Consider the following 4,605-nt stretch of genomic DNA (forward strand, 5'->3'; position numbering starts at 1 on the left):
CCCATCAGGAGGAGATTGAAATACTCAACTTGGGAGAGAAGGATGAGATAAAGGAAGTGAAAATCGGTACTAGTATGAAAACAGGAGTGAGAGAAAGATTGCGTGCCCTATTGAAGGAGTTTAAAGATGTGTTCGCGTGGTCTTACAATGACATGTCGGGTCTAGATACCGATATTGTGCAGCATAAGCTCCCACTCAAGCCAGAATGCCCTCCAGTCAAGCAAAAACTAAGAAGAATGAAACCGGAAATGTCCCTAAAAATTAAAGAGGAGGTCCAAAAGCAATTTGACGCAGGATTTTTGGCTGTGGCAAGATACCCACAATGGGTAGCGAATATTGTACCAGTGCCTAAGAAGGATGGAAAGGTTCGAATGTGTGTTGACTATCGTGATTTGAATCGTGCAAGTCCGAAGGACAATTTCCCGTTACCACACATCGATACTCTAGTTGATAATACGGCCAAATTTTCGTTATTTTCATTCATGGATGGATTCTCGGGATATAATCAAATTAAAATGGCACCTGAAGATATGGAGAAAACGACCTTTATCACGTTATGGGGAACATTTTGTTATAAGGTGATGTCTTTCGGACTCAAGAATGCTGGAGCAACGTACCAAAGGGCAATGGTGGCACTCTTTCATGATATGATGCATAAGGAAATTGAAGTTTATGTGGATGACATTATTGCAAAGTCGGAATCAGAAGAGGAGCATATTCTCAATCTAAGGAAATTATTTGAGAGACTGAGAAAGTACAAGCTCAGGTTAAATCCTGCCAAATGCACGTTTGGAGTGAAATCTGGAAAATTGTTGGGTTTCATTGTCAGCCAAAAGGGGATAGAAGTTGATCCTAACAAAGTGTGAGCGATAACGAAAATGCCTGCGCCCAGAACAGAAAAGGAGGTTCGAGGTTTTCTGGGAAGATTGAACTACATTGCTAGGTTCATCTCCCAATTAACCGCTACTTGTGAACCAATGTTCAAGTTGTTACGGAAAAATCAGGCTGTAGTCTGGAATGAAGATTGTCAAGCCGCTTTCGAAGAGGTCAAACAGTACCTGCAAGACCCTCCTGTATTGCGTCCACCTATGCTAGGAAGACCGCTCATTTTGTATTTGACCGTATTGGATAATTCAACGGGTTGTGTATTGAGTCAGCATGATGAAAACGGGAAAAGAGAGCATGCTATATATTACTTGAGCAAGAAGTTCACAGACTGCGAACAACGATATTCGTAGTTAGAACGAACTTGTTGTGCACTGGCGTGGGCTGCTCATCGTCTAAGGCAATACATGTTGAGTCACTCTACTTGGTTGATATCCAAAATGGATCCTATCAAATACATTTTCGAAAAGCCTGCTCTCACTGGAAGGATAGCCCGGTGGCAAATGTTATTATTAGAGTACGACATTGTAGTCACTCAGAAATTTGTCAAGGGTAGTGCTTTAGCGGAATATTTAGCCCATCAACCCATTAGTGATTATCAGCCAATGCAACCTGAGTTTCCTGATGAAGATATCATGGCTTTATTTGCTGAGAACAAAGAGGACAAAAATGAAAAAGCCTGGACGGTATTATTTGATGGAGCCTCGAATGTAATGGGGCATGAAATAGGGGTAGTGCTTATCTCTCCTAAGAATCAATACATACCAATGACTGCAAGGCTATGTTTTAATTGCACGAATAACATCGCAGAATATGAAGCCTGTGCTATGGGTATTCGAGCAGCAATAGAGTCTAAAGCAAAAATTCTGGATGTATATGGAGATTCAGCTTTGGTCATCCATCAGTTGAAGGGAGAATGGGAGACTAGGGATACAAAATTAATTCCATACCAAGCTTACATCAGGGATTAATTGAGTATTTCGATTCCATCACGTTTAATCATATACCGCGAGAAGATAATCAATTAGCAGACGCGTTGGCTACTTTGTCATCGATGTTTGAAGTTGATCAAGATGCAGAATTGCCAATGATCGAAATGAAGATTCATGCGGAGCCAGCGTATTGTCATTTTATCGAGGAGGAGGTAGATGGTAAACCTTGGTACTTTGATATCAAGCATTATCTTAAGACCCGAGAATATCCAGAGAAGGCATCTGAAAACGATAAAAGGGCGTTAAGGAGGTTGGCTGGTAGCTTCATCTTAAATGGGGATGTCCTATACAAGAGAAATCATGACCTGGTCCTTCTCAGATGTGTGGACACAAAAGAAGCCGAGCTAATACTAAAAGAAGTGCACGAGGGTACATTTGGCACGCACATGAATGGGCACTCAATGGCCAGGAAGATACTGAGAGCGGGGTATTTTTGGTTGACTATGGAAAATGATTGTTGTACACATGTGAGAAAGTGTGAGAAATGCCAGATGTACGCAGATAATATCAATGTGCCGCCCACAACCTTGAACGTGTTGTCTGCACCATGGCCTTTTTCGATGTGGGGAATAGATGTCATCGGAGCTATAGAGCCAAAGGCATCAAATGGACACCGTTTCATATTAGTCGCAATCGACTACTTCACCAAGTAGGTTGAGGCTGCTTCTTATGCTAATGTGACTAGAAACGTGGTGACCAAGTTCATAAAAAGGGAGTTGATTTGCAGATACGGGCTCCCTAACAGGATCATCACTGATAATGTCACTAACTTGAACAACCAGATGATGACAGAGTTATGTGAGGAGTTCAAAATTCATCATCTTAATTCTTCTCCTTATCGTCCAAAGATGAATGGGGCAGTAGAGGCTGCTAACAAAAATATCAAGAAGATTGTGCAGAAGATGGTGGTCACATATAAGGATTGGCATGAAATGCTTCCTTTCGCTTTACATGGTTATCGCACTTCGGTACGAACATCGACTGGGGCAACGCCTTTCTTGCTTGTGTATGGAATGGAGGCAGTACTTCCGTTTGAAGTGGAAATTCCATCTTTACGAGTTTTAATGGAAACCCAATTAGAAGAGGCTGAATGGGTTCAAGTTCGTTTCGACCAGCTCAATCTCATCGATGAGAAAAGATTAACAGCGGTATGCCATGGACAATTGTACCAAAGAAGAATGAAGAAGGCATTTGACAAGAGGGTACACCCAAGAGAATTTCATGAAGGCGAGCTGGTGTTGAAAGAAGATTCTACCTATACAAAAGGATCATAGGGGCAAATGGACTCCAAATTATGAAGGGCCATTTGTAGTAAAGAAAGCTTTTTCTGGTGGCGCACTAATTCTCACAAGAATGGATGGAGAGGAGTTACCGTTGCCGGTTAATTCCGATGCTGTAAAGAGGTTTTACGCATGATGATTCCGTAATAGGGGTTGCTATAAAGGAATATTGTTGTTATCTTTAAAGCGTATTGTATTCTGTGTTATTTTGATTCAATAAATTTTGCACGGTCTCCGTCATATTTTTTTTGTGGTTGGCATTCATTAGGTGACATTGCATGTCGCGCTGAGCTTTTAGGTAAAATGAAAATAAAAATAATTAAACGCGTGTTGATGTCGTGAAAAAAAAAAGGAAAAAACGAAAATACAGATGATGAGTTTGTTGTTAATAAAGTTGTCAAGGACATAGTATTTTCGAAAAAAAAAAAGAAAAAAGAAAAAAAGTTTTGAAAAATATCGCTGGTGAGTCCTTTCCTGATTCAAGGTTTTGAGGGTAACCGGTGTTCTTTTCTTGATAAAGCATCTGCATTCACATTACTTGAACCCTAACCTTTTCGTTTCCCTTAAGACAAAGGATTGCCAAACGTATAATATTGGGGTAGTTTTCATCATGTTACATATCACCAATAATCCGTTGATCAGGGAGATATAAATAAAAAAAAAAAACAAAGGAAACAAAGCAAGGAAAAAATGAAGTCGATGTGTCAAACACTACAGAGTTTTGTTTCAGGCTTAAAGTCGCGAGAAAGTCCGGCAAACAAGATTCAGAGTGACGTGTGGCCATTTTTCGTTATCCAAACGTCAAAAGAAGTTTATCCAATTACACCCCTTTTGAGCCAAAATTCATAATTGTTTCCATCACCCTAGACAAGAATCATTAGCATATCGATGTCAACTTAAAAGGGTACATCATAAGCATCCAAAGTTGAGGAGGAAATCTCTAAAAGGAAGAAAAACAGAAGTGAAAAAGGAAAGTATCATAAAGGGCCACAACAGGTGCAACGAAAAGAATGATCCAAAGGGAAAGAAAGAAAAAAAACAACAATGAAAAAATAAAGGATGCCTGAAGTTCAAATCCCTAAAGACAGTTGACTGGACACCTTGCAAATGATTCTTGTTTAAAACACTTTAACCGTCAAACACTTATTTGGGCCTTCATTATCCCTTCTTTCAAAACCCTTTGACCTTTAGCCACGGTACAAGCCAATAAAAGTCCATGCTGACTGAAGACTGTTTGTCCTAATCTTTCTCACGAATTTAACTTTGAAATAGAATGATGTGGTGAACGACACATTCAGTTTCATTTTCAAAAAAAAAAATAATAATAAAGAAATAAAAAGATGTGAGGTCTCCCCGTCAATCGAAAATCATCCAATTTGGGGCAATCCTTCCTACCCACCTTTCCAAAGCATACTTACTATGCAAAATTGGGGCAATATTGGAGCCCA

The 4,605-nt window shown here is 39.8% G+C and overlaps 1 pseudogene; it reads left to right on the top strand.

Annotated features, from left to right (window-relative positions):
• Positions 1 to 3,293, top strand: part of LOC106773354 — a 7,882-nt pseudogene extending 4,589 nt beyond the window's left edge.
• Positions 3,294 to 4,605: the final 1,312 nt, after the last annotated feature.

Source organism: Vigna radiata, chromosome 9 (genome assembly GCF_000741045.1).
Source record: "Vigna radiata var. radiata cultivar VC1973A chromosome 9, Vradiata_ver6, whole genome shotgun sequence".
Taxonomy (NCBI): Eukaryota; Viridiplantae; Streptophyta; class Magnoliopsida; order Fabales; family Fabaceae; genus Vigna; species Vigna radiata.